This window comes from Lissotriton vulgaris, chromosome 6, assembly GCF_964263255.1.
Source record: "Lissotriton vulgaris chromosome 6, aLisVul1.2, whole genome shotgun sequence".
In the NCBI taxonomy this organism is placed as follows: domain Eukaryota; kingdom Metazoa; phylum Chordata; class Amphibia; order Caudata; family Salamandridae; genus Lissotriton; species Lissotriton vulgaris.
In genome coordinates this window covers 60,591,821-60,615,978 of record NC_141694.1, presented here as the reverse complement: position 1 = coordinate 60,615,978, position 24,158 = coordinate 60,591,821, and positions in this window count along the sequence as shown.

Here is a 24,158-nt window from a genome sequence, read left to right as displayed (position 1 = left end):
GTCTGGGATAACGGGGTTGAAGGACCGGGTTTTTAGAACCCAGCGGCGTCAGGGAGAACGCCTGAAACCTTCGAGTTCCCCTGTCTTGGCAAACAGAGACACGGGATACTTCTTGATGACGTCAAAGACCAAAGTTTATTGGCTGCAACCAGGAACAGAGATCTACGAAGTACACACGGGTAGTTCGTCAGAGACTGCACAAATTCGATAAGCGGAGCATGGTCTTTTATGCCAAAAATCACGCCTCAGGCAACATTCCAATTTACATTCGGTGCATCAAAAACTGACCAATGACAGTGTAACATTTCAAAAAGTAGCGAATGACGACAGTCAAAGACAATCCCATTTTCCGTTGTCCAACCCACCAGAAATGACCACGCACATGCTCGGTTTCCTGTTTGATCAGGCCGGACAAACCCACCATAAACCCTTCAACCCAGATCGATGATCATGTCGTAAAGGAAATGAAGAAACAGATGGGGAGGAGATAGAGAGGTGGGAACAGTGTACCATAAACTCGGGCACGTCCTGCCCTTTGATCTTTATCAGACCAGCTGCTGAACAAGGAACTGGCTCAGCGGGGTTCGCCCCAGGCAAGGAGTCAGTTCGGACAGGTCACCCAGAAGTCAGCTAAGGCGTACGTGTCTCAAGAACTCGCTCGGCCACAATCATTGGGCCTATGTTAGGGCAACCACACAAAATGGCTGCCGTATACAAAATGGAACCCGGAGGTTCTAACTAAATCCTTGAATAGAGAGTGTTCTCCTATATCGGTTCATACGAAAACACTCAGACACACTACACTCGCCATTTGCGGTCTACTGACACCAAAATCGTCCATTTCCGATCATCTTTATCGAACGGGTTCGGAACCATCGAACCCAGTTCGTAAACCACGGAACCACAGACCCTCCTTTTGCCCTATCATAGGCAACAAACCCAAACCCATGTTAATCTGAATCTGGATCTATACTCATCAGGTCATCGATATGCTGCTGTAGCATCATCCTATTACTGAGTATCTCTCTCTGGACAGGTCTCCGTGCACATGAAGTGGCACAAAGGCCAAAAATAGCAGGAGCACACTGCACGCAGAGACAGAACGTGAAGAGGATTGCTAAGACCATCCCAATAACCATCAAAATCTTCCAACCCCAAGTGGATATCAATCCCCATAACCATCCGATCAAAGACCAATCCCCTTTGTCCAGATGGACAGAATCGGAGATTTTATGCAATTTGGAAATGGCCTGGAAGACTGATGGAGCGTTGTCTGGAATGAAAACGCAGCAGTTTGATTGAATCAGTTTACAAACTCCACCTCGATCTGCTAGAATAACGTCTAGGGCAACTCTATTCTGAAGTGTCATAAGTCTATCCGACTGGAGCTCAGCAGTCAGGTTACCAAGGGCACCGGCAGTTTCTACTATGGTGGACTCAACCACTCTCGTCAACTGGCGAATATTCCTACTGTTAGCCATAGGTCCCCAGAACGGCAGAAAACCCTTAAAGAAGTCTCCCAACTCTTGCCCTGCAGTGTCTTCTTGACTAAAGACACCTCTAGCAACTCTCATCTTATGGTAATCTGCCGCAGCTGTAAAGGTGGGAGGTAACAGAAAGGAAACAAAACATGTGCCAGAGAAATCAGGGGGCAACCATGTGTACGCTTTGTCATAGCAAACAAAGTAGGTACCCTTAGCAGCTAAGAACGCTGGGGAAGACTGAGACGCAAATACGTAAGTCTCAGCACAGACACTCTTCCCTAACTGAGCCTTCGGATTTTTACCGTTGCCCTGCAGACAATAGTGACCCCGATGGGGCACTATCCAAATCGGTGGAGAACTTTTAGCTCGCTGGTTAACACTCAGACTAACTCCATATCCAGTGACGTTCCAACCACTATATGGTTGTCTCTCATCTTTCGGAATAGTCTCAACTGCATTAGTCCCTTTAATCATATCGACTATGCCTCTGGCTAAGGCACTATTCTTCGGATTGTCTTTCAGTGAACGTAGGGGGTAGACGCTATGGGCGTAAATAAACATTGTTCTGTAAGCCCGAATCGAACCATTTAAACTAAAGGGCAAAACTAAATAAGGAATTCCCTTGTCAGTTGTATGTGGCATCAAACCACAAATCCAGCAGTTCGTTGTATTAATCACTAACTGGTGTTGGTGCAAAAGTTGTATAAAGGAATTGTTAGCAAATTCCAATCGTCTGACTACCTCATGTTCAGGCAAAGGATGAAAAGAATGAGAAGAAATAGTGGGTGAAGGTGTAGGTTGCACAGTGGGATTAACCGTCATTTGAAAAACAAATGTTACATAACCAGCTATAAATATTACAAAGCTCAATAATAAAAATAAACATGGTATCAAAAAGCATTTCTTCGATATTATTTTGCATATACGTTTTCTAAAAGTCAGTGTCTGTACAGGTCTCTCCAACTCAAAGAAATCCATCCTAAACTAAATGTGCTGCCCGCAGAGGTTGGTTGATTCTGCTCGAGAGTGCCTCTGCTAAACCCAGGAAGGCTGCCTCGGGCCAACAGAACCCTCGACCTAGTGTCTCAGGCTTGCACTCCCAAGACTGGTAGCAACCGCGACCCTAGCAGCAAGAACCGGATGGCGGTTCGAAAAAACAAAAATGAGTAGATCCTTGGTGGGGAGTTAACCTGCAAACGGAAAAAAATCAATCTTTATTAATTTTTATTTGTCCAAAACTCTCGATCTCAAGTTATATCGATTTCTTCCAGCTAATTCTTGGTCAGTAAACAAAAGATGAGGCTTGGTAGTGTCCAATCGATCTGCAGGAGATACTGATGCTTGTAAAATTCTGTCGCTTTCGTTCTCTGAGTTCGTTCCAATCAATCTAGCATCGCTGAACGGTATGAACCGTGGGACGACTTCTGTTTCAGAGTCCGCAAGTCCCTCCTGGACCCACTTATCGTAAGGCAAAGGCAAAGGTGCCCTTTTAGTATGCGATCCGTGGATCCAGTTCCGTTTTCCCTGCACTCGTACTGCAGATCTTGTTGACAGGAGCACTTGGTAGGGCCCAGTCCAGCGGGGCTGTTCGTTTTTGGTCCGCTGAAAATTGCGCACAAAGACCCAGGAGTCAGGTTCGATGGAGTGTCCTGGATCCTCTGAAGCTTGTGGAAGACTGTCATGCACCTGTTGGCGTAAAACACTCATTTTAGGTGTCAGTTCACGCAAATAATCAAGCAGTACAGGATACTCGAGGTCTCTGAACCTCGTTGGTCTTGGTACGCCCCAAATGTTCGCCGGGCGACCAAACACAACCTCGTACGGACTCAAACCCATTCGTGAATGCACAGTCATTCTTGTAGACGGAAGTGCTAATGGCAAGGCATCTGGCCATTGTAAACCAGTGCTCTCTTGAATTTTGGCCAATTTCAACTTAAGAGTGCCATTGTAGCACTCGACTAAACCAGCTGATTGGGGGTGATTTGCAGCGTGGAATTTCTGCCTAATCCCGAGACCCTCACACACTCTCTTCATAACTTGACCCACAAATTCACTCCCATTATCACTCCAGATAATTCTCGGCATTCCAAATCTCGGGAAAATTCTTTTATCAAAGCTTTTACTGTGGACAAGGCAGTGTTGTCCTCAAGGGGGTAAGCTTCTACCCATCTATATAAAAGAGCAAACAACCACTAACACATATTTCAAGTTGTTGCATCTTTCCATATGGATAAAATCTAGCTGCAAAGCCTCGAACGGATACGTAGGAGGAGCAAAATGACCAGCTGGTGTTGGAGTTCCCTTACCAGGATTATGCATCAAACATACCATACAGTTTCTGACCAAATTCTCTGCACATTTGGGAATCCCCACATTCTGCCAAACCGGGGCCAACAACTTGCAAATCCCTTTCACACTAATATGTGCCATTCCATGAGCCATTGTAACAACCGGAAGCACATACGCGTTAGGCAGAAACCATCTCTGATGTTCTGACAAATCAGTCCAACACCCATTCAAGTCCAATCTACCCTTACTCTCTCTCCATTCATCCAACTCTTTCTCTGTGGCCTCACTCTGAATAGATTTCACTCTCTCAATAGTATCTTCACACATACTCTTCTCTGGAACCCATCTCGCCGGACCCACAACGTACATTCGACTCATCACATTCCTAGCAGTTTCTTTCGCAACTTCATCCGCAAATGCATTACCACAACCAACATCATCCGTAACCTTTTTATGGGCACTACATTTCACAATCGCAACTTGCAGTGGTAGCGTAAGAGATTCAAGGAGTTCATTCACCAATTTTCCATGTTGTATCTTCGTACCATGCGATGTCATAAATCCACGTTCACGCCACAAACGCCCAAAACTATGAGCCACACCAAACGCATACTGACTATCCATGTACACATTCACTCGTTTTCCTTTCACCAACACACATGCTCTCGTAAGTGGAATCAATTCAGCCGCTTGTGCGGAGTTATGTGGGATACGTGCAGTTTCAACGACCGTATGCAAAGTCGTCACAGCATAGGCTGCAGTCGTATCACCATTCGGCAACTTAAAGCATGAACCATCAACCCACAAAGCATCGTCACAATCAGGAAGAGGAGTGTCCCTAAGGTCCACCCTCCCTTTCATCTCTTCTTTGGTTCTTAGAAAACAATCATGCTGTTCTTCACTATCGTCATCTGTCTCAAGCGAAATCGGCAACAATGTAGCCGGGATTAAGGTATTACACCTTCTTATATGCACATGACTTGCTAACAATGTCAGCTCATACCCTGACAACCGAGCACTAGTTAAGTGCTGTGTCTTCGTACGATTCAACAAGGTATCCACTGCATGTGGAACCATGACCACTAACGTATTGTCCATAACCAAACCAGCAGACTGTCGAATTGAAACAGCCGCTGCTGCCGTAGCTCTCAAGCAACTCGGCAATGCTCTAGCTACAGGATCTAAAGTCGACGAAAAGTACGCACATGGGCGTTGCTTATCGACAAACTGCTGAGTCAAAACCGACAATGCACATCCCTCTCTCTCGTGGACATACAATGTGAAAGGCTTACTGTAATCGGGAGTACCCAACACAGGAGCCGAACACAGCGCATTACGTAGTTCAGAAAAACTCTTTTGACATTCGTCAGTCCAAGGAATAGGATTTGGAGTATCCTTAACAGTAAGAGCTATCAAAGGCTTCGCTAGCAAAGAAAAATTGGGAATCCACTGTCTACAGTACGACGTAATACCCAAAAACGCACGTACTTCTCTCTGTGTCGTAGGAACACTCATTTTTGCAATGGCTTGAATTCTTTCTGGGGTCAGTTTCCTTCCCTCCTTCGATAAGAGGTGACCTAGGTAGGTAACTTCTTGTCAACAGAATTGTAATTTCGAGAGAGAAACTTTATGGTGACAATCAGATAAGTGTCGCAGTAACGACAAAGTGGCATCCTTACAAATCTCCTCAGTGTCTGCGGCAACTAGCAAATCGTCAACATACTGGATAAGGGCTGCACCCTCAGGTAAAACCAACAAATCAAGTTGTGTCTTTAAAGCTTGACTATAGATCGATGGACTTTCACAGTAGCCTTGAGGAGCACGCTTAGAGCGGAAACTTCGTCCTCCTAAAGAGAATCCGAAAATATCCCTGCTCTCCATGGCAATCGGGATGCTGAAGAAAGCATTCTTCAAGTCAATCACCGAAAACCAAGTGGCAGAAGCCGGAATCAAAGTCAATAATGCAGTAATGTCAGGCACAACAGGAAATTGTGGAACAACAATCTTGTTCACTTCGCGAAGATCAATGACAAATCTATATGCAGGAGGCTGTGAAGGATCAGTTCTCTTCAGAACCGGCAAAACAGGACTATTGCACACGTTACCTCGCATCTCTTCAATAACACCTTTATCAATCAGATCATAAATGATCGCTAAGAGTGCGTGCTCACATCACTCGAAATGCGATACTGTGGAATGCGCGGTAACTTAGCATTCACCTTCAGTGTGACAACATATGGGGGAATATCTAACAGGTCCACATCATTCGGACCCGTAGCCCACAATGAATCTGGTAATGAAGACAATTCAGACGGAAGACAATCTTTTGATATATATATTGGAGAGATCACATTCTCACCCAAAGTAAGATGTACTCCTGACGGAGAACAGTACAAAGTCGCATACAATCTCTTCAACAAGTCTAAACCCAGCAAATTCTCATTACAACCTGTAGTCAAAAGAAGGGGTGCTTCAAACCTACGAGGACCAACAGAAAGGGGCAATGGGGCAGAAATCGGATTCATAATGGGGGCGCCAGAAAAGCCTACAGAAACATTATTGAAGCCAGACAAAGGTGCGCCAGGGAGCTTAGAATGCATAAGCGAACTCTTCGTAGCACCAGTGTCTAGCAGAAAAGGCTCTGACACACCTGATGCAATCACCTCAACGTAAGGTCCGTTCTGATCTACTGGAACTGAAACAACTCCCTCTCTTTGTCCATGGCTGTCCTAACAATCATTACCATGTGCTTCATCACCCTCAACATAGTAATCGTCCACATAGTACTGTGCTGTCCTACCAGACTGATTCTGCTGTTGGACAAAACTATTCATCGAATTCTGTGGAGGAAAAGGGCGCGCATTCTGTCCACGACGACCTCTACCTCTAGGTGCTTGCTGAGCACCTCTACCTCTCACACCAGGAGCACTATTCCCTCGTTGCAGCAAAACCGGACAACTATTCTTGTAATGACCTTCTTCTCTACAATACGCACACTGATTAGGGCCATACGGAAAACGCTGTTGAGGAGTCTCGTTTCTTTGCAAGTTCCTCGAATACTGTGGTGATTGTTGGTAATCACGCTGATTATTAACACGGGGCGGATAAGCTTGTTGTAGAAGAACTTTAGTCTTCAATTCCTTAGTCTTCTTGTCCGCTTTCTCTAACTCATCCTTACGTCTATTCTCATAGCACTGAGCCGTAGCTAAAATCTGCGCCGATGTAGAAACAGGCCAAGCACTCTCAGAATCCTTCAACTTAGTGCATAACTCAGGAAGAAGATTGTGTACAAACTTGTCGACAAACAACCTCTGGCCACCCTCGGTAGCCATATCCTGACCACTATGATCGACGAACGTTTCCTCGAAATGCGAGAAGAAGTCCGACACAGACTCATCTTTCTTCTGCTTACATGCAGACAACTTGTCCCAATTCACACGTACTTCAGGCCTCAAAGTCTTCATAAAAGTAATAATTCTACCAGGAAGTTCAGTAATGATATTTTCTGGCTTAGCACCTCCAACTTGTCTATCATTCGCAGCGACACGGTTCACCCACGAATCACCCAATTCATTATCATGATCTGTATGTCGAATGACATTCCAGATGGGCTGTGGAACAACATTCCCAAATAACATATCTATGTCCGCCAAATTCATGACGTACAAACTCACTGTTTGTGTAAGCTCTTTATAATATCCCGCTGGATTTTTCCGCGGATCAGGCAAGGTCTGTTTAAGCGCCAAAACTTCTGCACGCTTCCATGGAACATGTACCCATACTCTTTGAAAGTGCGCAACAACAGGTGGATGAGCATTCGCATCAGCAGGTCTCCATACCGGAGGAACCTCTCGCATCGGGTACTGACGCGCTTGTCTCCTAACTGACGAATCAGGCTCAAACAACCGTTCAGAAGGAACATTACTTCGAAATGACAATAACGTTGACACCGCTCTCTCGATGTCGAGGAGACTCACGATCGTTCCTTTTGCAAATTTGGAACGCAACCGGAACAGCTCTTCAGGAGCTTTACCCACTTCGTTCGTCCATTGTTCATGGAGGAATGCACACATAATCTCGAAAACATAACGTTGCTTTGGTGCTTCCCATTGCTGGAAAACATCCATAATACCCTCAAGATCGTACTGGGACGCATACGTAACCCATCTACGCGCCATGTGATCTAGAACCACTCGTGCATCTGTATCAGGCAATTGACTACGCAGCTGTCTACGCTCACTCACAGGAGACATACCTAATTGTCCCAACCAAGGAGTCAGGAAACCAGAAAAAGCAGCGGTCATCCGCTGTCTAGGAGAAGGAGTAGTCGGAAGAACAAGGGGAGACGAAACAGTAGTAGAAGAATCCAAAGTCGGAACACACACAGAAGCAGTAGGGACAGACATAGAAGCAGTAGTTGTAGAAAAGGGCAAAGTTGGCGGCCCCTGAGGAGGCTGCGCCAAAGGAACAATAGCCGACAAAGGAGCTGGCTGTAGAGGAATCACAGGAGGCAAAACAACCGGCAGTTGCACAGCCACAACTGGTGGCGGTGGTGCCGTAGCATTCTGCACATAAGGTGGCGGGGAATTTAACAGATGCGACATTAAAGGATCTTTCGTAAGATCTTTCTCGTCTTTCTGCTCTTTAGATGGCAAGACTGGATAGCATTTATCTACCGCTAACTTCCTCACTCTAAGCATCTGTTCACTTTCTTGCTCTTCTTCATTATCTCTGTACACAATGGCAGCTTGCACCATTGACATACCTCTCTTATTCTTTTTCGCTAATTTTATTTCTTTCTGTTTGGCTTCTTTGCGCCATATGCGGAAAGAGTCAAACATCGCCGGCCGGGCTTTCTTCTTGAACAACTTCACTTCGAGGTTGTCTAGAATTTCAGTCTCAAAACTACCATAACGGGGCCACTGTAGGACACCGTCACTCTTCGTATATTTTACCCAGATCTCATTATAGCTAATAGGACCCAAACCATGTTTCACATACAACTCGTATGTAGGAGTTCCGATCGGAGGAACCGGACACTAATCCTCTAACCGGGAGTCCTTCACTGCACTACAACTAAACAAATTTCTAAGACTGCTAAAACTAGGCATCTTGCTCACTAGTCTAGCTTCAAACAACAAGGGAAATCTTGAAACGATAATCTCGTGAATACACAAATCCCTTGGCTTTGGGGCCTGCAGGTACCAAATCAAAGCTATCCACTCAAGGATACAAAACAAACTAAGGACTAGGAGACGCTCCGCTTATACTTAACTGAAATGTCGATGGCGTCACCAGAAGACCCGTCAATCGTCTCACTCTACAAACGTCTAAGGCTCCAAAACAGGGCGACAGTCAGGGCAGCAGTCCTTCGTAGCCGTCGGAAAGCGGGAAACCTCTTAGCAAAGACTTTCGGACCACGGCGACATACAGAGGTCGATGAAGTGGCTGGCCTTCCTCCAGAAGTTTCACACAAAGCTTCTCACGAACCTCTGGCTTGGGCCGGTACCGCTGAAGTCGCCCCACTTTGGGCGCCAACTGAAGGACCGGGTTTTTAGAACCCAGCGGCGTCAGGGAGAACGCCTGACACCTTTGAGTTCCCCTGTCTTGGCAAACAGAGACACGGGATACTTCTTGATGACGTCAAAGACCAAAGTTTATTGGTTGCAACCAGGAACAGACATCTACGAAGTACACACGGGTAGTTCGTCAGAGACTGCACAAATTCGATAAGCGGAACATGGTCTTTTATGCCAAAAATCACGCCTCAGGCAACATTCCAATTTACATTCGGTGCATCAAAAACTGACCAATGACAGTGTAACATTTCAAAAAGTAGCGAATGACGACAGTCAAAGACAATCCCATTTTCCGTTGTCCAACCCACCAGAAATGACCACGCACATGCTCGGTTTCCTGTTTGATCAGGCCGGACAAACCCACCATAAACCCTTCAACCAAGATCGATGATCATGTCGTAAAGGAAAGGCAGAAACAGATGGGGAGGAGATAGAGAGGTGGGAACAGTGTACCATAAACTCGGGCACGTCCTGCCCTTTGATCTTTATCAGACCAGCTGCTGAACAAGGAATTGGCTCAGCGGGGTTCGCCCCAGGCAAGGAGTCAGTTCCGCCAGGTCGCCCAGAAGTCAGCTAAGGCGTACGTGTCTCAAGAACTCGCTCGGCCACAATCATTGGGCCTATGTTAGGGCAACCACACAAAATGGCTGCCGTATACAAAATGGAACCCGGAGGTTCGAACTAAATCCTTGAATAGAGAGTGTTCTCCTATATCGGTTCATACGAAAACACTCAGACACACTACACTCACCATTTGCGGTCTACTGACACCAAAATCGTCCATTTACGACGATCTTTATCGAACGGGTTCAGAACCATCGAACCCAGTTCGTAAACCACGGAACCACAGGGTCAGACCTTCTGGTTCCACAGCGCTCATTGGTGAAAAATCCACAACTGGAGAGATAAAACTGCTTCAGGTATATTGATCAAAGGTTCGCGTTGCCCTTCCACAACGCAAGGCGATGCAGGGCCATGCAAATTGCAGAATGAGATTTACCAGGCCACGCAACGCCACCTTGCAAGGCCCTGCAGTGCTGGTAATTCTGGAGTAACACAAGACGGTGCCAGTCGCCACCTTGCATGGCCCTGCAGTGCAGGTAATTCTGGAGTAACTCAAGACGGTGCCAGTCGCTGCCTTGCATGGCCCTGCAGTGCTGGTAGATCTGGAGTAACTCAAGACGGTGCCAGTCGCTGCCTTGCGTGGCCCTGCAGTGCTGGTAATTCTGGAGTAACTCAAGACGGTGCCAGTCGCTGCCTTGCATGGCCCTGCAGTGCTGGTAATTCTGGTGTAACTAAAGACGGTGCCAGTCGCTGCCTTGCATGGCCCGACAGTGCTGGCAATTCTGGAGTAACACAAGACGGTGCCAGTCGCCACCTTGCATGGCCATGCAGTGCTGGTAATTCTGGAGTAAGTCAAGACGGTGCCAGTCGCTGCCTTGCATGGCCCTGCAGTGCTGGTAATTCTGGAGTAACACAAGACGGTGCCAGTCGCCACCTTGCATGGCCCTGCAGTGCTGGTAATTCTGGAGTAACTCAAGACGGTGCCAGTTGCTGCCTTGCATGGCCCTGCAGTGCTGGTAATTCTGGAGTAACTCAAGACGGTGCCAGTCTCTGCCTTGCATGGCCCTGCAGTGCTGGTAATTCTGGAGTAACTCAAGACGGTGCCAGTCGCTGCCTTGCGTGGCCCTGCAGTGCTGGTAATTCTGGAGTTTGCAAACAAAACAGGTGATGGACCGAATGTGGATCAATGTCACACATTCACCCCAGTCCAAAGATCTGGGCCCAAATCCATCGTTTTTTTGCACTCCACACCACCCTGGGTTAGACAATGGCAATATGCAAATCAGCTCTGACCCTGTGCCCCATGGGAACAGTCCAGTCCGAACTACAAAAGCCATGTCCTTCCCAGAACAGAATCAAGCATCCGAGGACTTGTACCGGTTTCGAGGTAACACCTCTCATCAGCCCGGCTAGCTTGACTCCAGTGGTGTGGAGTGCCTGGGACCCACGTCTGAGCATCCCCAGTGCACTTATGGCGGAACTTGCAAACAAAACAGGTGATGGACCGAATGTGGATCAATGTCACACATTCACCCCAGTCCAAAGATCTGGGCCCAAATCCATCGTTTTTTTGCACTCCACACCACCCTGGGTTAGACAATGGCAATATGCAAATCAGCTCTGACCCTGTGCCCCATGGGAATAGTCCAGTCCGAACTACAAAAGCCATGTCCTTCCCAGAACGGAATCAAGCATCCGAGGACCGGACCGGTTTCGAGGTAACACCTCTCATCAGCCCGGCTAGTTTGACTCCAGTGGTGTGGAGTGCCTGGGACCCACGTCTGAGCATCCTCGGATGCTTGATTCCGTTCTGGGAAGGACATGGCTTTTGTAGTTCGGACTGGACTGTTCCCATGGGGCACAGGGTCAGAGCTGATTTGCATATCGCCATTGTCTAACCCAGGGTGGTGTGGAGTGCAAAATAACGATGGATTTGGGCCCAGATCTTTGGACTGGGTTGAGTGTGTGACATTGATCCACATTCGGTCCATCACCTGTTGTGTTTGCATATTCCGCGCTAAGCGCGCTGGGGATGCCCAGACGTGGGTCCCAGGCACTCCACACCACTGGAGTCAAGCTAGCCGGGCTGATGAGAGGTGTTACCTCGAAACCGGTCCGGTCCTCGGATGCTTGATTCCGTTCTGGGAAGGACATGGCTTTTGTAGTTCGGACTGGACTGTTCCCATGGGGCACAGGGTCAGAGCTGATTTGCATATCGCCATTGTCTAACCCAGGGTGGTGTGGAGTGCAAAATAACGATGGATTTGGGCCCAGATCTTTGGACTGGGTTGAGTGTGTGACATTGATCCACATTCGGTCCATCACCTGTTGTGTTTGCATATTCCGCCCTAAGTGCGCTGGGGATGCCCAGACGTGGGTCCCAGGCACTCCACACCACTGGAGTCAAGCTAGCCGGGCTGATGAGAGGTGTTACCTCGAAACCGGTCCGGTCCTCGGATGCTTGATTCCGTTCTGGGAAGGACATGGCTTTTGTAGTTCGGACTGGACTGTTCCCATGGGGCACAGGGTCAGAGCTGATTTGCATATCGCCATTGTCTAACCCATGGTGGTGTGGAGTGCAAAATAACGATGGATTTGGGCCCAGATCTTTGGACTGGGTTGAGTGTGTGACATTGATCCACATTCGGTCCATCACCTGTTGTGTTTGCATATTCCGCCCTAAGTGCGCTGGGGATGCCCAGACGTGGGTCCCAGGCACTCCACACCACTGGAGTCAAGCTAGCCGGGCTGATGAGAGGTGTTACCTCGAAACCGGTCCGGTCCTCGGATGCTTGATTCCGTTCTGGGAAGGACATGGCTTTTGTAGTTCGGACTGGACTGTTCCCATGGGGCACAGGGTCAGAGCTGATTTGCATATCGCCATTGTCTAACCCAGGGTGGTGTGGAGTGCAAAATAACGATGGATTTGGGCCCAGATCTTCGGACTGGGTTGAGTGTGTGACATTGATCCACATTCGGTCCATCACCTGTTGTGTTTGCATATTCCGCCCTAAGTGTGCTGGGGATGCCCAGACGTGGGTCCCAGGCACTCCACACCACTGGAGTCAAGCTAGCCGGGCTGATGAGAGGTGTTACCTCGAAACCGGTCCGGTCCTCGGATGCTTGATTCCGTTCTGGGAAGGACATGGCTTTTGTAGTTCGGACTGGACTGTTCCCATGGGGCACAGGGTCAGAGCTGATTTGCATATCGCCATTGTCTAACCCAGGGTGGTGTGAAGTGCAAAATAACGATGGATTTGGGCCCAGATTGTCATGTGCTTATCTAGGTTCCTGATCGATACTGTGACCTTATGCCCCTATTCGGCTATAAATCCATTTATTCCCTATATTGGCATAACCGTTCAAGTGCGATTTTCTGTAAAGTCATCTCTGGCCTCACACGAGCAGAGCCACAGAGCCACATTCCAGCATGACTCTCTGCTACTTCCTTTGCGACCAATTAGTGCAATGACAGAGCAGCAGTCACTATCTGATATTCCTAGATAACACTCCGAGTTCTTCAACAAGATAAAAACTTAGCAAACCTGGAAATCCCCGCTTGCTATGTTTTGATTAGTAATGGAACTCTAATGAGCAACTGATAGCTGCCACTTCCTAGTGACATCTTTAATTGACGTCTTATGTCCAGCAAACTTGCGTCAAACCCGGCACCTGTCAGGTATAAATATTACCAACGTTGCCTTAAGCAATACGAAGCTGTGAGCTGTGAGAGCGAAGCTAACTGCTGTTGAGCGTTGCCTGTCGCTGCAGCCTGCTATCCTGTGGTGGTGAAGCTACTGATTACCATTATCGCCGCTACAGCGCGACCTATGGTGCAGTACGCTTGAGGAGCCGTGCAGCCGTCCTCTGCGAAGACATCCAGCCCAGCTGCCCGCGGACGCTGTCACCCCTCCTTCCTCCAGACGCGCTGAGAGAAGCCGCTGCCTTTCTCGTGCAGAGAAATCCAGTCCCGGCGCTTCCGGTTTACCCTCGCGGGTGACTGGGATATCGAGAGAGACCCCTGAAGGAGATACCAATCCTCCATCATTCTATTCAGAGGTATGGTGTTGACTAAACCCTTAGACGAGAATTCTTGAAACAAACCTTGGCAAAACCAACTTAACTTAAGCTACTTACTTACTCCCCCTTCTCACGTGTTAGGCTTAGGTCAGGCACACTGGGGTAGGCGTAGTTAGAAGCACCAGTTGAGTATGTTAGCCTAATGTATATATGACTGTATATATGTTTTATTACTTTTAAACCATTGTATGGCTAAGAAACCATATCAATGCTTTTACAGTTCTATTTCGCTATTCTTATCTTACTGTACGTACTTTTCATAATAACAGTTATTGCAATTGTGGCAATACATTTCTCTTGTATGAGAAGAAAGACTGTTCAATAAATGTTAACCCTTTATTGATAAACGCCCGTCTCTCTATTCTCTACATACTGTGAAAGTAAACTGCACTAGACTGACTGAGTGAAATCTGTGTCTATTGTTTCACACGACCCTAGAGATCGACTCTTGATCTGAGGAGCAAAGTTGTCATGTTGCACGGTTGTTGGAAAGCTGAATCCCTTCTTGTCTGTGCCAAGGAAGCTGATCACTTCCTATGCAGAGAAGAAAGTTTCCAGTGACCTCTGAGCTAGTTGGTAACACAACCCAATTAAGTTTAGCATAGTCAGTGGAGGCCTGGAATATAAGCAGTTCCACGTCGATACTACTGTTTATGTTATTCCAATGCGCAGGGCCTAGTGGGAAACTAGGAACTACACTACATGGCGCCCAACGTTTGGTAAGGCGATAAACTAACGTAAGACTTGTAGAGTAACTCAGTCGTGCATATTTCACACCCCTTTCTCCCGTAAATACTCCAATAGACGTCTGGAGTGGGTGAAAGGTTAAAATCCGCCCGACCTTAGTAGGAAGAGATTCCTATGTAAAGCTCTGGTTTATTCAACGTTGAAGGATACAGTGTTCCAAAATATTGTGCATCTAATCTTTGTCTCCTTGGAGACCTACTCTGCAAAAACTGCATTTATACAATGTCAGTAGAAAACAACGGCACCACTGGGGCCGCAGTAGATGCGACTCAGCGAGGTCCCGAATACACAGACCCGGGTGCTATTATCATCCCGGTCCAGTTAAGAAGATCTATAACTTTAAAACTTATAGAAAACGGACTGCCACCTCAAGGTGGTACAGTAATTTTCGTGATAGAGGCTCACGAGTATCGGCAGACAGAGGTATTCTATTCATGGATAAACTTTCCAGCGGTAAACGCTATAACACAAGAGTTTCACTATTACAAAATAGAGGAACCTCCGGAAGAGTACGCTCCTTTCGAGGAGGTTGAAATTCCACTTAAATTTCAAGAGCACCTGCTCTGGTTTAATGGCGCCCTAAAACACAATGATCACATAACCAGGCTCGGTCCACTAGGTAGACCAGGAGCCACGTGGCCGGTTCTAGCCAGCTACACACCACATCCTGACATTGCAAAAATGTCTAGAGAAGAGCTGTTAGTACAACTAAACACATTAATAAAAATACATAGGCAATTAGTCCAATATGTAATGCGGACTGCAACAGTCCAGCCAGCTGTTAATACACCACAGCTGACCCCTCATCAGGGGAACACAAATAAAATTACACCACAGAACATACAGTCATGTCTTGGTAAAACACCCGTAAAACGGGAACAAATTCCTTTCTGGTTAGCCCAGAAAATCACTCAAATAGAGGCAGTATTTCCTGATACTACCCCTATTGAGAAACACAGAATCTTGACCATCTGCCTTCCTATGGGAATCGCACCACACGTGGAGGACTGTGACACTTGGGGTACAGTCTTTGCTTCCATTTACACAAAAACACACGGTGTTCCGTCTATGGCGGTAATACCAGAAGTGCTAAAACAGATTCAAAATGAATTCGGTCCAGAACCAGCTTTAAATCTAGGTATGAAATTACTGAAAGACTTCAAGCAGGTCACGGCTATATTATTAGCCAATGTAAAGGGAGAAGCAGCATCTGTGGCGATTCGCCAGAAGTTGAGGGAAACAGATATAAAAGATCCTGTTGAGCTTGCAAAAATCATAGAAAAATGCTATGAAGAATTAGGTAGAGACAGCTTGGGTGGGAAACCAGTTAAGCCCCAACTGCTCGAAAATCCTGAAAAATTATTTATTAAAAATAATTCAAATACTCCTAAAAAGAGCTGGGATGGAAATAAACAATCCAGTCCCAAGGAAAAAGTTTTCCAGTCCAGAGGAAGGTCTCCTCGACGGAGGGAGAGAACTCCGACTCGAGAACGCCAGTCTCCCCAACGGGAGCCCTCTGAGAAAAGATATAACCTTAGAAATAGGGATAATATAAAAAAACCTGATAGATATCAAAGTATTGATACACGTCCCTCTCGATCTCTTCCACAGAATTCGGAAAGAAGAGGACGGTCAGACCCAGGAGAGCACACCAAGTCCAAAGACAAGGAACCTGCTCAAAATAAGAAATCTCAATTTCAGAAAAAGAAGGTAGCCAGTATTAGAGTAATCAACCATGCCGAGAATACTGAGGACACAGTTGAAAAACGGGGAGTGGGCATTGACAATGTTGGACAGTGCAGCAGAAATCAGTATAGCGCGCAAGATCTTGATGAGTCATCTGGAGACAGTGGACACGAATGAATACATTCAGGTTGAAACTGCCGACGCCAGACTTAGCGAGCCCCATAAAATATACGAAATAACATTGCGTATAGAGGGTGATAAGACTAGGAAAATTAAGGGTCTATTTTGGGATAAGCTCTCAAAAGGCTATGATATTCTGTTAGCTGAAAAAGATTGGCCCCCGGAGTTTGTCAGGGAGTGCCCTCGTGGCGAAGAAGTGATTATGCCTGCCTTCTCGAATCACATACCGATTCACAAAAAATACACATATGCAAGGAAATGGGCTGTAGCCCAGGCACCTGCATTGTATAAAAATCATGTAGGATGGGATGAGGATTCTACACCTCACAAAATCCAACTAAAAAGTGAACCAACTGCCCAACGGCAGTATCCCATAAAGCAAGAAGCTAAAAAACAGGTCAGGGAGATCTTAGATCAACTTGAGTACCAGGGGGTGATTGAAACATGCACCTCTCAAATGAACAATCCTTTGTTTCCTGTCTCCAAGCCAGACAATTCATATCGTCTAGTTTTGGACTACAGACACCTTAATACATGTTGCAAAACTTTTGCAGTACAAAACTCGCATAGTGCAGCCCTAATGAATAACATAGTTAGGAAAAAATACAAAACGACATTAGACATTTCTAATGGTTTCTTTTGTCAAAACATTGCACCAGAGAGCAGATACTTGACCGCTTTCTCCGCATTTGGGTCACAGAAAAAATTCTGTTGACTCCCACAGGGGTTCAAGAACAGCCCAGGACTATTCTCAGCTAGGGTAACAGAGTTACTACAAATCTATGATGATGAAGCATTGTCTTACGTAGATGATATTTATCTCACAGACGACGACTTGGATACTCACTTAAAAAGAGTGAACACCATTATACTTGGGTTCGCAGCAGAGGGTTACAAATTCAACTTTAAAAAGTCCCGAATTGCCCATCTGACAGTACTATTTTTAGGGTACGAATTATCAAGTGAAGGGAAAAGCCTAGCGGACAACTTCTTAGAGAAATGCGCTGTACTCCAAGCTCCAAAAACGCTGAAGAATTTACAATCAATACTAGGTTTTCTGAATTTCGGAAGAACTTACATTCTAAATTACGCAGAAAGGGTTAAACCTCTCTACGAACTAATTAAACCTGATTTAAAACAAATCAATTGGACTCAAAAACACACAGAAATTTTGAGATCACTGCAAACAGACATGTTAGCAAAAACTAAATTAGATACACGTGACAACACGATCGATCTTGTAATCCGAGTCATCCCAGGAAGATGCGGATTCACGTACCTAACCTCTAATGAGGGAGAAAAGGTACCAATTTCAATTAAATCTCACTTGTACACACAAGCAGAAAAAACATTCAGTCGCACAGAAAAAACTGTGAACGCAGTGCAAATCGCATTAGCAAATGAACGAGAACTAGCACACGGCAAACGGATTAATATCCTTACAGCGGAATCCGCCTTCGAGGCGCTATTCAGCCCAGTAAACCTGCCTACAGTGTCACTGGATCCAAAATGGATACAGTGCATAGATTCTCTAGGAGCGGAAGACGTGAAATACTATTTCGCCCCGCAATACGAAGAACTGAATGATTTAGAATATGAAGAAGAATATCCTCTGCCAATCGAAATCCTGCCTCTCCCACAATACGCATGTATAATCTATACAGATAGCTTTGTACAGCATTTCAACGTAGAGAGAAAATCCTACGATGCAGCATGTGCGATTATTAAAGGTCGTTGGCTGTGCGGTAAATTCAGACCGAAAGTAACAAAAACTGAATCAGTAAAGTACTGTTCGGTTCAAAGAACTGAAATCAGGTCTTTAAAGATGGCGCTCGAAAATGCAGAACGCGAATTCCCCACACTTATCGTGTGCGATTCTCATTTTTGCGTCAATTCTTACAACAACAAACTGCAGAGTTGGATCGAAAACGACTACAAAGATGACACAGGTGCCACAATAAAGCATAAAAAGCTTTGGAACGAGGTAGCTCTTTTAAGTAAAGAACTACAAAAGACTCACGTGATTCACGCACAGAGTCTTCAGCGTGATGGCGTTCACGTTGCAGGGAATTCATTGGCTAATACAGCCACCGCGGAAGCAACTAACCCGGCTTCCGTAGCCACAGAAAAGCGTACAGATAAGTACATAGACGGGGAAACCATGCTGGCAGTAAAAACGACCGTAAAAAGCGACTGTGCAGCACTACCCGTAAACTATCCACTCAATTATGCATACATAATCGATGCAAACTCCGTTCCTTTTGCTCGAATCCCTGGAGTGGGGGACAGAGTAATTCCAAACAGGAGCAGGAGGGGCTTCCTCTTACTGGAAGCACACATGGGGTTGGGTCTGAAACACCAAACAATCAAAGCCTCTCTGAAAGAATTGCAATCAGAGTACTGGTGGCCAGGAATGAGTATAGATATTCAATATTTTGCTCAAAATTGTGAAAACTGCAACCGAGATCGCAGAAACGAACAGGCCAGTGTAGTTTCAGGATCCCTTCTAGACAGCATAAGGCGGTCTATCTGCGCAATCAAAGAAGAGAAGCGCGTCCCAGTGTACACCATTAAGACGAAAAGCACTTAAATAATGAGGCCTCCAGCGCTCGGCTGACGCTAGAACGGTTATAAAAGATTTGCGAGTCCATATCGGCATATACGCAATTACCACGTTCCATTCTGACCAGGGTCCTGCTTTCAGCTCTCGAGCTTATGGGGGGGCCATGGCTAGCATGGGAATTGGGTTGTGGTATTCTTGTCCGTCGCACAAGTGTGGTAGAAAGAAAAAACCAGGACATAAAGCAATCTATAACAGCGAAGGTATTAGGTTCAGGCGCTGGGTGGGTCAAACATTTAATAAGTGTCCAGACTAGTCTTAACAACATGCCAAGAAATTCTCTAAAAGGTTTCAGCCCATACGAACTATTGTTCGGAATTAGAATGAACGTTCAGGACCTCGATAGTCAGATGTCAGTGGTACAAGAAGAAACAAAGCAGTTTGAAGTAAAAGACCGTGTGGCTGTTTTACAGGAACTGAATGAAACAAGAAAATCATTAAGCAACATAAAGTTAAAGCAACAGCCAAATACCACTGACGAGGCACCACCCGCAACAGCCCCAGCAAGGCCTGTCTGGATTCCAAAGATTGGGGATCTAGTCAGAGAAAAGATCGCGGTTAAGAAGGAATTTGGGCCTTCTTACAGAAAAGCAGTACCTGTCTTGGCAGTCACCGGAACAAGATCAGTTGTGCTACCGCCCCTTGCTGGTAAAAAGGAGAACAGAGTCGTGTCCATCGACCTGGTAAAACCACAAGCATGTGGCCTATAATCAACAGTAGGCCCAGTGGACTCCCAAGAAACAACAGAATACCCAAACTTGCAACAATCCAAGAGGTTCAAACTGAAAGACTAATCACATTCGATCAGCCTGCAGTGCACAATGAAGGACTATGCAATAATGCCATGGAACTCGTGCCTCTTGAAACACAGATTGAAACAGTTCGTCAAGAAACAACACCAGTCTACAATAATGTGGCATCAGAAAGTGCTACCGAGAGACAGATTGAAAGAACAATCCCATCAATTGACAGAACTGCCTCTGGTTATTTCATCAACTTCGACAACTTCTCTGAAGATGAAAATGAGCCCGAAGTGATGCCAGAAACAAAAAAGTATTCTAAAGAAAATACAACAGGACTCCTTCAACAAATCAAAGAACTATATCTGGATTCACCGTTGATTGAGCATTGGATTATCTCAGGGGTATTCATACTCCTACTCTGCCTAATTTTAGTTTTAATTTTAGGAAAGTTTATTACAATTGAATGGACACAGCAAGTCAGAACATCAACCTAGTCCTGAAACCACACAGATCATCCCACGTGAAGAAAAGAGAACTGTCAACAGTAAATGTCACAGCAATTCCAATACCTGGTGGGGTAGTATGGGAGAAAACAGACTATGAGATCTATGGTCCGGTCGAAATCCTGAAGTATCCTCATCAACTAAAGGTTTCCTTAAGTGACTTTGTTACACCTAGTACATTCTCTGATGATTGGGACTTTAACAGTATTAATGACATGATGTCTGATTTAGTAATGTCAGCTAGATTCACAGATCATGATTATTTACAAGGTTCATCTAGTTATGAGCAGTTATTCTGTTATACCCACTATGGGGATCATTACTTGCATAAATCTGCACAGCCTAGAAATGTTTTTATGTATAATCAATGGGAACATTGTTCTACACCACCTAAAAGCAGTTCTAAAGCATTTTTTGAGAAATTCAAATATTTTTCAGGGTTTAACACCAGTGATGCAGAAACGTTTTATTATAAACTGTTAGATAAAACAGGCATGAAAACAATGCTGACAAATTCTAAATTGATATATTCAGAAGCATTTTATGACAAAATGATGACATTTGGTTTTGATTATTGGAAAAATAATATTGAAACAAAATCAATTTGGGGTACAAAAGATTGGCAGGTGCAAGGCATAGAAGCACTGTTTAGAACCTGCATGATACCAGAACAAATGTTATTTTTAAATGACACTGTACACCAAACATCTTGTCTTGGCCTAGCTAAGAACAAAGAAATGAAAACACCGTCTATACCAAAGCCAATAGCTGAGAATACAACTGCAGATAATGAGTTAGACGTGTCACACATTTTACATTTCAACAGAACACATCCGGATTGGAAAAAGTGGTTAATCTGGCCTACAGACACAAATAGCTGTCAAGATAGATTCCTGAACAAAACACAGGGTTTAAAAATGACCAGATTAGACCCTAGATATTCCCAGAGACAACATCCAGGAATTATAACCACATACAGTGTAGGTAAACTCTGCCTAGAATGGCTAACTTCATCCACACTGGCTGAAATTAAGCAACACTTGTCTTTGTTAAAAGATGGTGCTGATTTGCGCGATTTCATTCTTGGACCACGCAAACAGCGTCAAAAGCGTTTCATAGCGACCAGTATCTATGCTGCTTACAACGAGGCTTGGAAAGTAAAGCAAATTGAAACTGCTGAAAAGATACGAGAAATTGATCGTATTAATTTGGAAAAATCACTTTCTGTGGTAGACAATGGGTTAATGACTCTGTCTTCCAGAATATATTCTTTGGACAATATTGTATCCTCTGCCTTTGATGTGATAGACAGAGATTTGCTAATGTTACAACATGGCCAGTCTCAATTACGCTCTATTATAGAACTAGGCTGGACGCTGCAAAATCTTCGTTCAGGCTATGTGCCTTGGCGTCTGATAAACACAACGTCATTATTTTCCATTTTTAACCTTACTGATAAACAGATCAGTTTGGCACAGAAAGGAGCAGACTATACAATTTTGAGCATCGAGAAACTCGAGAGATTATCATTGACAATGTCAGAGAGCCCTGTCATTGAATGGATAATACACGGAATTATCACAATTCCGATAACAACTTTCCGATTTCATAAATGCCTTGAATACATACCTGCTGGCCAGTATGAACAATTGGGTAAGGGATATGTTAAATCCGAATGGAAATTACCATACACTCATTCTTGCTATAGTGACAGCGACAAAAATGTATTTCTTAGTGGTGACAACTGTAAACACTCACTAAGCGGTATACTTTTGTGTCAGGGTATTAATTTACACGGAGCATGTGATGGCAATTCAAACAACCTTTCATGCCACCAGCTAGTCACACCTGCAATTCAGATAGAGCCCTTCTTTATGCAACTCGCAAACGGGAGTTACATTCTAAGAACGGATCACAGGTGCTGTGGCCTCGCGCCCGGACTAAGTTATCTAGTAGAAGTAACGTCCATGGTCAAATGTTGTATGCAAGCATTGTTCCCGAGCGGGCCTCCAGACACAGTGACTCCCCTCTGGCCTCGTCTGAATCTCTATTCTATACGAATTGATACATTAAGCAAAATGAAATCTGTGCTTTTACAGACAACAGTGCCTATAACGTCATCTAAAGAGACGTATGATCTTCTAGTCGCAAGGACGGCTACTGAAGTCCATGACCTTTTATCAACAAATTGCCCCGTGCATTTCGTACAAATGCTCGACCAACTCCTTAACATGTCTAGTGCTACAAGCATCCCAGGCATATTTAAGACAGTCTTTACGGGACTGCTAACACCCTTCCAGGCAATTTTGGGAATCTTTCCTAATTTTGTGCACTCCATCTTTGGTGGTATTCCACTATTTTTTGGACTCATCGCAGGGATTCTATTTTTGACCCTTCTGCTACGTTATGGCAAGCCTCGGCTCAGACATAGCTCCCATGGGAATGGAAGAGACAATCCTAGCAATGCGCTACAGGGACAGGATAACTAACGTCCTCGGATTGGCCAGGCTGAGAGATCTAAACATGACCTGGTTCCTTTCATTCAGACCGATATGGCAAAATTGCATTTTACCTGTGCTACGGTGTATGCTTTGCGGCGAGGAATGCGTGTTGGACATCTGTCTTTCACTTCCATCAGCAGTACCAATGGACGTCGATACTTTGCTCAGTCCAATAACGGCTCACGCATTGTGTTGTCCCCAGCGGCTACCAATCCTGATGACGGCATTCGTGGAGACTCCTGTACTACAGCCAAGTGGTAACAGTGGAGCGAGTGACAAAAGCAACATCATCCAGGTACAACGTTCTGTGAGCATTGCTGATCCTGCATTCGATGACAGCAATCATTCTCACACCTGCCAAGTTACAGCGCTATCTAATTTGGTTGAACTATCACCTGATTTTGTAGACCAATTCTTTGAGAGCCTGTCTGATACGATGTTCTCACCCACAGAGAAACAATAACTTTTGAGAAGCTTTCCGACACACAGCGTTCCCATGAACTCTGTATTCGGCCTTCAGTTTTGATCAACATAAAACTGCCAGGAGCTTTGGTAAACTGATTTTTCTTTGGATTGGACAATTTTTTTAAAAATATTGACCCTCTCTTTTTGGCACGAACAATTCTTTGCTTAACGTAAAAACTATTCTTAGAGAACAGAAGCTTCACACTTCTATTTCTAAAAAACACATCTAGAGACATATTAACATAACACCAGCCTCTAGCACACATATTATTACAATGCATTTTTATGTGATGATTTATCTCGCATTTCTTCTGTCAGAGGTACTTCATGTGTAATTCTTTTGCATAATCGTTCATTGACTTCATATGCAATACCTTTTGAATGATTACTATGCTTTAAAAAACGTACAGTACCTAAATTCCATGTATTACAAGTACGCCTATTTCGAATGCATTTATGTATTTTGGGGTGGGCTATGTTACACATACATCTAAATTGCTTAGTTTTAGTAATTTTGATGGACATGAATTCGTGGAGTGGGTGTCATGTGCTTATCTAGGTTCCTGATCGATACTGTGACCTTATGCCCCTATTCGGCTATAAATCCATTTATTCCCTATATTGGCATAACCGTTCAAGTGCGATTTTCTGTAAAGTCATCTCTGGCCTCACACGAGCAGAGCCACAGAGCCACATTCCAGCATGACTCTCTGCTAC